The 12255-nt window shown below is 56.8% G+C and overlaps 1 protein-coding gene across 2 annotated transcripts in view; it reads left to right on the top strand.

Moving 5' to 3' along the window:
* The first annotated feature begins 215 nt into the window (after positions 1-215).
* The window catches only part of QPRT (quinolinate phosphoribosyltransferase), a 56112-nt gene continuing 44072 nt past the window's right edge, over positions 216-12255 (top strand). For both annotated transcript variants that reach the window (XM_063935484.1, XM_063935485.1), the window contains exon 1: positions 216-369. The gene's annotated coding sequence lies outside the window, so the exon portion shown is untranslated. The remainder of the gene's footprint in view (positions 370-12255) is intronic.

Raw genomic sequence — 12255 nt, 5'->3', positions numbered from 1 at the left:
AATTAGAAAAGAGGGCGTGGATTCGAGTAAAGGGGGAGTGGCCATGCCCCTTTTCCTATACTTTCAATGGAAGTTTGGAGAGCCAAAAATCGGTAGAGACCATAAAAAAAGGTCCTGCACCTGCCAAATGCTGTCTGCTATCCCTGATTACACTGGCTCTGTATGGAGGGGATGTAGTCATGTGACCGGCGGTCAGGAGACGAGTCTCCCTGCACTCTGAGCTTTGACCCTCTCACACGTCAATGTGTAACCTGATGTTTACTTATTCTGAAAACATACAAAGGGCCAAAGATATATATTACTATCCAGAGACTGCTGTGATCCGGAACCATCACAGACAACCGAGCAAGGATAACTACCTGCATCAAGGTATGTGTCTCCCAGGGATCTGGGAGCGGGGTCACAGGGTAACAGTGGGGTCACAGGGAGCCAAGTGTGGGATCACAGAGATCTGGGAGTGGGGTCACAGGGTAACAGTGGGGTCACAGGGAGCCGGGTGTGGGATTACACAGATCTGGGAGTGGCGTCACAGGGTAACAGTGAGGTCACAGCCGAGTGTGGGGTCACTGAGATCTGGGAGCGGGGTCACATGAAACCGGGTGTGGGATCACAGAGATCTGGGAGTGTGGTCACAGACAGAATCAGTTTGGGGTGCAGGATATCAGGGAGAGCTGGGATTGGGGTGCAGGATATCAGGGAGAGCTGGGATTGGGGTGAAGGATATCAGGGAGAGCTGGGATTGGGGTGCAGGATAGCAGGGAGAGCTGGGATTGGGGTGCAGGATATCAGGGAGAGCTGGGATTGGGGAGCAGGATATCAGGGAGAGCTGGGATTGGGGTGCAGGATATCAGGGAGAGCTGGGATTGGGGGTGCAGGATATCAGGAGAGCTGGGATTGGGGGTGCAGGATATCAGGGAGAGCTGGGATTGGGGTGCAGGATAGCAAGGAGAGCTGGGATTGGGGGTGCAGGATATCAGGGAGAGCTGGGATTGGGGAGCAGGATATCAAGGAGAGCTGGGATTGGGGGTGCAGGATATCAGGAGAGCTGGGATTGGGGGTGTAGGATATCGGGGAGAGCTGGGATTGGGGAGCAGGATATCAGGGAGAGCAGGGATTGGGGTGCAGGATATCAAGGAGAGCTGGGATTGGGGGTGCAGGATATCAGGGAGAGCTGGGATTGGGGGTGCAGGATAGCAAGGAGAGCTGGGATTGGGGGTGCAGGATATCAGGGAGAGCTGGGATTGGGGGTGCAGGATATCAGGGAGAGCTGGGATTGGGGTGCAGGATATCAGGGAGAGCATGGATTGGGGTGCAGGATATCAGGGAGAGCTGGGATGGGGGTGCAGGATATCAGGGAGAGCTGGGATTGGGGTGTAGGATATCAGGGAGAGCTGGGATTGGGGGTGCAGGATATCAGGGAGAGCTGGGATTGGGGTGCAGGATATCAGGGAGAGCTGGGATTGGGGGTGCAGGATATCAGGGAGAGCTGGGATTGGGGGTGCAGGATATCAGGGAGAGCAGGGATTGGGGTGCAGGATATCAGGGAGAGCTGGGATTGGGGGTGCAGGATATCAGGGAGAGCAGGGATTGGGGGTGCAGGATATCAGGGACAGCTGGGATTGGGGGTGCAGGATATCAGGGAGAGCTGGGATTGGGGTGCAGGATATCAGGGAGAGCTGGGATTGGGGTGCAGGATATCAGGGAGAGTTGGAATTGGGGGTGCAGGATATCAGGGAGAGCTGGGATTGGTGGTGCAGGATATCAGGGAGATCTGGGATTGGGGTGCAGGATAGCAGGGAGAGCATGGATTGGGGGTGCAGGATATCAGTGACAGCTGGGATTGGGGTGCAGAATATCAGGGAGAGCAAGGATTGGGGTGCAGGATATCAGGGAGAGCTGGGATTGGGGTGCAGGATATCAGGGAGAGCAAGGATTGGGGTGCAGGATATCAGGGAGAGCAAGGATTGGGGTGCAGGATATCAGGGAGAGCAAGGATTGGGGTGCAGGATATCAGAGAGAGCTGGGATTGGGGTGCAGGATATCAGGGAGAGCAAGGATTGGGGTGCAGGATATCAGGGAGAGCTGGGATTGGGGGTGCAGGATATCAGGGAGAGTTGGGATTGGGGTGCAGGATATCAGGGAGAGCAAGGATTGGGGTGCAGGATATCAGGGAGAGCTGGGATTGGGGGTACAGGATATCAGGGAGATCTGGGATTGGGGTGCAGGATATCAGGGAGAGCTGGGATTGGGGGTGCAGGATATCAGGGAGAGCTGGGATTGGGGTGCAGGATATCAGGGAGAGCTGGGATTGGGGGTGCAGGATATCAGGGAGAGCTGGGATTGGGGTGCAGGATATCAGGGACAGCTGGGATTGGGGGTGCAGGATATCAGGGAGAGTTGGGATTGGGGTGCAGGATATCAGGGAGAGCAAGGATTGGGGTGCAGGATATCAGGGAGAGCTGGGATTGGGGGTACAGGATATCAGGGAGATCTGGGATTGGGGTGCAGGATATCAGGGAGAGCTGGGATTGGGGGTGCAGGATATCAGGGAGAGCTGGGATTGGGGTGCAGGATATCAGGGAGAGCTGGGATTGGGGGTGCAGGATATCAGGGAGAGCTGGGATTGGGGTGCAGGATATCAGGGACAGCTGGGATTGGGGGTGCAGGATATCGGGGAGAGCTGGGATTGGGGTGCAGGATATCAGGGAGAGCTGGGATTGGGGTGCAGGATATCAGGGAGAGTTGGAATTGGGGGTGCAGGATATCAGGGAGAGCTGGGATTGGTGGTGCAGGATATCAGGGAGAGCTGGGATTGGGGTGCAGGATATCAGGGAGAGCTGGGATTGGGGTGCAGGATATCAGGAGAGCATGGATTGGGGTGCAGGATATCAGGAGAGCTGGGATTGGGGTGCAGGATATCAGGAGAGCAGGGATTGGGGTGCAGGATATCAGGAGAGCTGGGATTGGGGTGCAGGATATCAGGGAGAGCATGGATTGGGGGTGCAGGATATCAGGGACAGCTGGGATTGGGGTGCAGGATATCAGGGAGAGCAAGGATTGGGGTGCAGGATATCAGGGAGAGCTGGGATTGGGGTGCAGGATATCAGGGAGAGCTGGGATTGTGGGTGCAGGATATCAGGGAGAGTTGGGGTTGGAGGTGCAGGATATCAGGGAGAGCTGGGATTGGGGTGCAGGATATAAGGGAGAGCTGGGATTGGGGGTGCAGGATATCAGGGAGAGCTGGGATTGGGGTGCAGGATATCAGGGAGAGCAAGGATTGGGGTGCAGGATATCAGGGAGAGCTGGGATTGGGGTGCAGGATATCAGGGAGAGCTGGGATTGGGGTGCAGGATATCAGGGAGAGCTGGGATTGGGGTGCAGGATATCAGGGAGAGTCGGGATTGGGGGGTGCATGATATCAGGGAGAGCATGGATTGGGGTGCAGGAGAGCAGGGAGAGCAGGGATTGGGGGTGCAGGATATCAGTGAGAACTGGGATTGGGGGTGCAGGATATCAGGAGAGCTGGGATTGGGGTGCAGGATAGCAGGTAGAGCATGGATTGGGGGTGCAGGATAGCAGGGAGAGCTGGGATTGGGGTGCAGGATATCAGGGAGAGCTGGGATTGGGGGTGCAGGATATCAGGGAGAGCTGGGATTGGGGTGCAGGATATCAGGGAGAGCTGGGATTGGGGTGCAGGATATCAGGGAGAGCTGGGATTGGGGTGCAGGATATCAGGGAGAGCTGGGATTGGGGTGCAGGATATCAGGGAGAGCTGGGATTGGGGTGCAGGATATCAGGGAGAGCTGGGATTGGGGTGCAGGATATCAGGGAGAGCTGGGATTGGGGTGCAGGATATCAGGGAGAGCTGGGATTGGGGTGCAGGATATCAGGGAGAGCTGGGATTGGGGTGCAGGATATCAGGGAGAGCAGGGATTGGGGGTGCAGGATATCAGGGAGAGTTGGGATGCAGGATATCAGGGAGAGCTGGGATTGGGGGTGCAGGATATCAGGGATAGCTGGGATTGGGGGTGCAGGATATCAGGGAGAGCTGGGATTGGGGTGCAGGATATCAGGGAGAGCTGGGATTGGGGGTGCAGGATATAAGGGAGAGCATGGATTGGGGTGCAGGATATCAGGAGAGCATGGATTGGGGTGCAGGATAGCAGGTAGAGCATGGATTGGGGGTGCAGGATATCAGGGAGAGCATGGATTGGGGTGCAGGATATCAGGGAGAGCATGGATTGGGGGTGCAGGATATCAGGGAGAGCAGGGATTGGGGGTGCAGGATATCAGCGAGAGCTGGGATTGGGGGTGCAGGATATCAGGGAGAGCTGGGACTGGGGTGCAGGATATTAGGAAGAGCTGGGAATGGGGTGCAGGATATCAGGGAGAGCATGGATTGGGGGTGCAGGATATCAGGGATACCTGGGATTGGGGGTGCAGGATATCAGGGAGAGCTGGGATTGGGGTGCAGGATATCAGGGAGAGCTGGGATTGGGGGTGCAGGATATCAGGGAGAGCATGGATTGGGGTGCAGGATATCAGGGAGAGCATGGATTGGGGGTGCAGGATATCAGGGAGAGCAGGGATTGGGGGTGCAGGATATCAGCGAGAGCTGGGATTGGGGGTGCAGGATATCAGGGAGAGCTGGGACTGGGGTGCAGGATATTAGGAAGAGCTGGGAATGGGGTGCAGGATATCAGGGAGAGCATGGATTGGGGGTGCAGGATATCAGGGATACCTGGGATTGGGGGTGCAGGATATCAGGGAGAGCTGGGATTGGGGTGCAGGATATCAGGGAGAGCTGGGATTGGGGGTGCAGGATATAAGGGAGAGCTGGGATTGCGGGTGCAGGATATCAGGGAGAGCTGGGATTGGGGTGCAGGATATCAGGGAGAGTCGGGATTGGGGTGCAGGATATCAGGGAGAGCTAGGACTGGGGTGCAGGATATCAGGGAGAGCTAGGACTGGGGTGCAGGATATCAGGGAGAGCAGGGATTGGGGTGCAGGATATCAGGGAGAGCTGGGATTGGGGTGCAGGATATCAGGGAGAGCTAGGACTGGGGTGCAGGATATCAGGGAGAGCAGGGATTGGGGTGCAGGATATCAGGGAGAGCTGGGATTGGGGTGCAGGATATCAGGCAGAGCATGGATTGGGGGGTGCAGGATAGCAGGGAGAGCATGGATTGGGGGTGCAGGATATCAGGGAGAGCTGGGATTGGGGTACATGATATCAGGCAGAGCATGGATTGGGGGTGCAGGATAGCAGGGAGAGCTGGGATTGGGGGTGCAGGATATCAGGAGAGCTGGGATTGGGGGTGCAGGATATCAGGGAGAGCAGGGATTGGGGGTGCAGGATATCAGGGAGAGCTGGGATTGGGGGTGCAGGATATCAGGGAGAGTTGGGATTGGGGTGCAGGATATCAGGGAGAGCTGGGATTGGGGGTGCAGGATATCAGGGAGAGCATGGATTGGGGTGTAGGAGAGCATGGATTGGGGGTGCAGGATATCAGGAGAGCTGGGATTGGGGGTGCAGGATATCAGGGAGAGCATGGATTGGGGGTGCAGGATATCAGGGAGAGCAGGGATTGGGGGTGCAGGATATCAGGAGAGCTGGGATTGGGGGTGCAGGATAGCAGGTAGAGCATGGATTGGGGGTGCAGGATATCAGGGAGAGCAGGGATTGGGGGTGCAGGATATCAGGGAGAGCTGGGATTGGGGGTGCAGGATATCAGGGAGAGCTGGGACTGGGGTGCAGGATAGCAGGGAGAGCTGGGATTGGGGTGCAGGATATCAGGGAGAGTTGGGATTGGGGTGCAGGATATCAGGGAGAGCTGTGATTGGGGTGCAGGATATCAGGGAGAGTTGGGGTTGGAGGTGCAGGATATCAGGGAAAGCTGGGATTGTGGGTGTAGGATATCGGAGAGCAGGGATTGGGGGTGCAGGATATCAGGGAGAGCTGGGATTGGGGGTGCAGGATATTAGGGAGAGCTGGGAATGGGATGCAGGATATCAGGGAGAGATGGGATTGGGGGTGCAGGATAGCAGTGAGAGCTGGGATTGGTGGTGCAGGATATCAGGAGAGCTGGGATTGGGGTGCAGGATATCAGGGAGAGCTGGGATTGGGGGTGCAGGATATTAGGGAGAGCTGGGAATGGGGTGCAGGATATCAGGGAGAGCTGGGATTGGGGTGCAGGATAGCAGGTAGAGCATGGATTGGGGGTGCAGGATATCAGGGAGAGCTGGGATTGGGGTGCAGGATATCAGGGAGAGCTGGGATTGGGGTGCAGGATATCAGGGAGAGCTGGGATTGGGGTGCAGGATATCAGGGAGAGCTGGGATTGGGGTGCAGGATATCAGGGAGAGCTGGGATTGGGGTGCAGGATATCAGGGAGAGCTGGGATTGGGGTGCAGGATATCAGTGAGAGTTGGGATTGGGGTGCAGGATATCAGGGAGAGCTGGGATTGGGGTGCAGGATATCAGGGAGAGCAGGGATTGGGGGTGCAGGATATCAGGGAGAGCTGGGATTGGGATGCAGGATATCAGGGAGAGCTGGGATTGGGGGTGCAGGATATCAGGGAGAGCTGGGATTGGGTTGCAGGATATCAGGGAGAGCTGGGATTGGGGTGCAGGATATCAGGGAGAGCTGGGATTGGGGTGCAGGATATCAGGGAGAGCTGGGATTGGGGTGCAGGATATCAGGGAGAGCTGGGATTGGGGTGCAGGATATCAGGGAGAGCTGGGATTGGGGTGCAGGATATCAGTGAGAGTTGGGATTGGGGTGCAGGATATCAGGGAGAGCTGGGATTGGGGTGCAGGATATCAGGGAGAGCAGGGATTGGGGGTGCAGGATATCAGGGAGAGCTGGGATTGGGATGCAGGATATCAGGGAGAGCTGGGATTGGGGGTGCAGGATATCAGGGATAGCTGGGATTGGGGGTGCAGGATATCAGGGAGAGCTGGGATTGGGGTGCAGGATATCAGGGAGAGCTGGGATTGGGGGTGCAGGATATAAGGGAGAGCATGGATTGGGGTGCAGGATATCAGGAGAGCATGGATTGGGGTGCAGGATAGCAGGTAGAGCATGGATTGGGGGTGCAGGATATCAGGGAGAGCTGGGATTGGGGGTGCAGGATATCAGGGAGAGCTGGGATTGGGGGTGCAGGATATCAGGGAGAGCTGGGACTGGGGTGCAGGATATTAGGAAGAGCTGGGAATGGGGTGCAGGATATCAGGGAGAGCATGGATTGGGGGTGCAGGATATCAGGGATACCTGGGATTGGGGGTGCAGGATATCAGGGAGAGCTGGGATTGGGGTGCAGGATATCAGGGAGAGCATGGATTGGGGGTGCAGGATATCAGGGAGAGCAGGGATTGGGGGTGCAGGATATCAGGGATACCTGGGATTGGGGGTGCAGGATATCAGGGAGAGCTGGGATTGGGGTGCAGGATATCAGGGAGAGCTGGGATTGGGGGTGCAGGATATAAGGGAGAGCTGGGATTGCGGGTGCAGGATATCAGGGAGAGCTGGGATTGGGGTGCAGGATATCAGGGAGAGCATGGATTGGGGGTGCAGGATATCAGGGAGATCTGGGATTGGGAGTGGAGGATATCAGGGAGAGCTGGGATTGGGGTGCAGGATATCAGGCAGAGTATGGATTGGGGGTGCAGGATATCAGGGAGAGCATGGACTGGGGGTGCAGGATATCAGGGAGAGCTGGGATTGGGGTGCAGGATATCAGGGAGAGCTGGGATTGGGGTGCAGGATATCAGGGAGAGCTGGGATTGGGGGTGCAGGATATCAGGGAGAGCTGGGATTGGGGTGCAGGATATCAGGGAGAGCTGGGATTGGGGTGCAGGATATCAGGGAGAGCAGGGATTGCGGGTGCAGGATATCAGGGAGAGCTGGGATTGGGGGTGCAGGATATCAGGGAGAGCTGGGATTGGGGTGCAGGATAGCAGGGAGAGCTGGGATTGGGGGTGCAGGATATCAGGGAGAGCTGGGATTGGGGGTGCAGGATATCAGGGAGAGCTGGGATTGGGGGTGCAGGATATCAGGAGAGCATGGATTGGGGTGCAGGATATCAGGGAGAGCTGGGATTGGGGGTGCAGGATATCAGGGAGAGCTGGGATTGGGGTGCAGGATATCAGGGAGAGCATGGATTGGGGTGCAGGATATCAGGGTGAGCAGGGATTGGGGGTGCAGGATATCAGGGAGAGCTGGGATTGGGGGTGCAGGATATCAGGGAGAGCTGGGATTGGGGTGCAGGATATCAGGGATTGGGGTGCAGGATATCAGGGAGAGCTGGGATTGGGGTACAGGATATCTGGGAGAGTAGGGATTAGGGTGCAGGATATCAGGGAGAGCAGGGATTGGGGGTGCAGTATATTAGAGAGAGCTGGGATTGGGGTGCAGGATATCAGGGAGAGCTGGGATTGGGGGTGCAGGATATCAGGGAAAGCTGGGATTGGGGGTGCAGGATATCAGGAGAGCTGGGATTGGGGGTGCATGATATCAGGGAGAGCATGAATTGGGGTGCAGGATATTAGGGAGACCTGGGATTGGGGTACATGATATCGGGGAGAGCTGGGATTGGGGTGCAGGATATCAGGGAGAGCATGGATTGGGGTGCAGGATATCAGGTAGAGCATGGATTGGGGTGCAGGATATCAGGAGAGCATGGATTGGGGTGCAGGATATCAGGGAGAGCATGGATTGGGGTACAGGATATCGGGGAGAGCTGGGATTGGGTGTAGGATATCAGGGAGAGCATGGATTGGGGTGCAGGATATTAGGGAGAGCTGGGATTGGGGTACAGGATATCGGGGAGAGCTGGGATTGGGGTGCAGGATATCAGGGAGAGCTGGGATTGGGGTGCAGGATATCAGGGAGAGCTGGGATTGGGGGTGCAGGATATCAGGGAGAGCTGGGATTGGGGGTGCAGGATATCAGGGAGAGCATGGATTGGGGTGCAGGATATCAGGGAGAGCATGGATTGGGGTGCAGGATATCAGTAGAGCTGGGATTGGGGTGCAGGATATCAGGGAGAGCATGGATTGGGGTGCAGGATATCAGGGAGAGCTGGGAATGGTGGTGCAGGATATTAGGGAGAGCTGGGATTGGGGTGCAGGATATCAGGAGAGCATGGATTGGGGTACAGGATATCGGGGAGAGCTGGGATTGGGGTGCAGGATATCAGGGAGAGCATGGATTGGGGTGCAGGATATTAGGGAGAGCTGGGATTGGGGTACAGGATATCGGGGAGAGCTGGGATTGGGGTGCAGGATATCAGGGAGAGCTGGGATTGGGGTGCAGGATATCAGGGAGAGCTGGGATTGGGGGTGCAGGATATCAGGGACAGTTGGGATTGGGGGTGCAGGATATCAGGGAGAGCATGGATTGGGGTGCAGGATATCAGGGAGAGCATGGATTGGGGTGCAGGATATCAGGAGAGCTGGGATTGGGGTGCAGAATATCAGGGAGAGCATGGATTGGGGTGCAGGATATTAGGGAGAGCTGGGATTGGTGGTGCAGGATATTAGGGAGAGCTGGGATTGGGGTGCAGGATATCAGGGAGAGCATGGATTGGGGTGCAGGATATCAGGAGAGCATGCATTGGGGTGCAGGATATCAGGGAGAGCATGGATTGGGGTGCAGGATATCAGGGAGAGCATGGATTGGGGTGCAGGATATCAGGGAGAGCTGGGATTGGTGGTGCAGGATATTAGGGAGAGCTGGGATTGGGGTGCAGGATATCAGGGAGAGCATGGATTGGGGTGCAGGATATCAGGGAGAGCTGGAATTGGGGGTGCAGGATATCAGGAGAGCATGGATTGGGGTGCAGGATATCAGGGAGAGCATGGATTGGGGTGCAGGATATCAGGAGAGCATGGATTGGGGGTGCAGGATATTAGGGAGAGCTGGAATTGGGGGTGCAGGATATCAGGAGAGCATGGATTGGGGTGCAGGATAGCAGGGAGAGCAGGGATTGGGGTGCAGGATATCAGGAGAGCATGGATTGGGGGTGCAGGATATCAGGAGAGCTGGGATTGGGGTGCAGGATATCAGGGAGAGCATGGATTGGGGTGCAGGATATCAGGAGAGCAGGGATTGGGGTGCAGGATATCAGGAGAGCTGGGATTGGGGTGCAGGATATCAGGGAGAGCTGGGATTGGGGGTGCAGGATATCAGGAGAGCTGGGATTGGGGTGCAGGATATCAGGGAGAGCAGGGATTGGGGTGCAGGATATCAGGAGAGCTGGGATTGGGGTGCAGGATATCAGGAGAGCATGGATTGGGGTGCAGGATATCAGGAGAGCAGGGATTGGGGTGCAGGATATCAGGAGAGCTGGGATTGGGGTGCAGGATATTAGGGAGAGCTGGGATTGGGGGTGCAGGATATCAGTGAGAGCAGGGATTGGGGTGCAGGATATCAGGTAGAGCTGGGATTGGGGTGCAGGATATCAGGGAGAGCTGGGATTGGGGGTGCAGGATATCAGGGACAGCTGGGATTGGGGGTGCAGGATATTAGGGAGAGCTGGGATTGGGGTGCAGGATATCAGGGAGAGCTGGGATTGGGGGTGCAGGATATCAGGGAGAGCTGGGATTGGGGTGCAGGATATCAGGGAGAGCTGGGATTGGGGTGCAGGATATCAGGGAGAGCTGGGATTGGGGTGCAGGATATCAGGGAGAGCTGGGATTGGGGTGCAGGATATCAGGAGAGCATGGATTGGGGGTGCAGGATATCAGGGAGAGCTGGGATTGGGGTGCAGGATATCAGGCAGAGTATGGATTGGGGGTGCAGGATATCAGGGAGAGCATGGACTGGGGGTGCAGGATATCAGGGAGAGCTGGGATTGGGGTGCAGGATATCAGGGAGAGCTGGGATTGGGGTGCAGGATATCAGGGAGAGCTGGGATTGGGGGTGCAGGATATCAGGGAGAGCTGGGATTGGGGTGCAGGATATCAGGGAGAGCTGGGATTGGGGTGCAGGATATCAGGGAGAGCAGGGATTGCGGGTGCAGGATATCAGGGAGAGCTGGGATTGGGGGTGCAGGATATCAGGGAGAGCTGGGATTGGGGTGCAGGATAGCAGGGAGAGCTGGGATTGGGGGTGCAGGATATCAGGGAGAGCTGGGATTGGGGGTGCAGGATATCAGGGAGAGCTGGGATTGGGGGTGCAGGATATCGGGGAGAGCTGGGATTGGGGTGTAGGATATTAGGGAGAGCTGGGATTGGGGTGCAGGATAGCAGGGAGAGCAAGGATTGGGGTGCAGGATATCAGGAGAGCTGGGATTGGGGGCGCAGGAAATCAGGTAGAGCTGGGATTGGGGGCGCAGGAAATCAGGGATAGCTGGGATTGGGGTGCAGGATATCAGGGAGAGCTGGGATTGGGGGTGCAGGAAATCAGGGACAGCTGGGATTGGGGGTGCAGGATATCAGGGAGAGCTGGGATTGGGGTGCAGGATATCAGGGAGAGCTGGGATTGGGGTGCAGGATATCAGGGAGAGCTGGGATTGGGGTGCAGGATATCAGGGAGAGCTGGGATTGGGGGTGCAGGATATCAGGGAGAGCTGGGATTGGGGGTGCAGGATATCAGGAAGAGCTGGGATTGGGGTGCAGGATATCAGGGAGAGCTGGGATTGGGGGTGCAGGATATCAGGGACAGCTGGGACTGGGGTGCAGGATAGCAGGGAGAGCATGGATTGGGGGTGCAGGATATCAGGGAGAGCTGGGATTGGGGTGCAGGATATCAGGGAGAGCTGGGATTGGGGGTGCAGGATATCAGGGAGAGCATGGATTGGGGGTGCAGGATATCAGGGACAGCTGGGATTGGGGATGCAGGATATCAGGGAGAGCATGGATTGGGGTGCAGGATATCAGGGAGAGCAGGGATTGGGGGTGCAGGATAGCAGGGAGAGCATGGATTGGGGTGCAGGATATCAGGGACAGCTGGGATTGGGTGCAGGATATCAGGGAGAGCTGGGATTGGGGGTGCAGGATATCAGGGAGAGCTGGGATTGGGGTGCAGGATATCAGGGAGAGCTGGGATTGGGGGTGCAGGATATCAGGGAGAGCTGGGATTGGGGGTGCAGGATATCAGTGAGAATTGGGATGGGGGGTGCAGGATATCAGGAGAGCTGGGATTGGAGTGCAGGATATCAGTGAGAGCTGGGATTGGGGGTGCAGGATATCAGGGAGAGCAGGGATTGGGGTGCAGGATATCAGGAGAGCATGGATTGGGGTGCATGATA

Source organism: Pseudophryne corroboree, chromosome 7 (genome assembly GCF_028390025.1).
Source record: "Pseudophryne corroboree isolate aPseCor3 chromosome 7, aPseCor3.hap2, whole genome shotgun sequence".
Taxonomy (NCBI): domain Eukaryota; kingdom Metazoa; phylum Chordata; class Amphibia; order Anura; family Myobatrachidae; genus Pseudophryne; species Pseudophryne corroboree.
The sequence above is the reverse complement of the archived record's forward strand: the minus strand, read 5'-3'. Positions and strand labels throughout refer to the sequence as shown.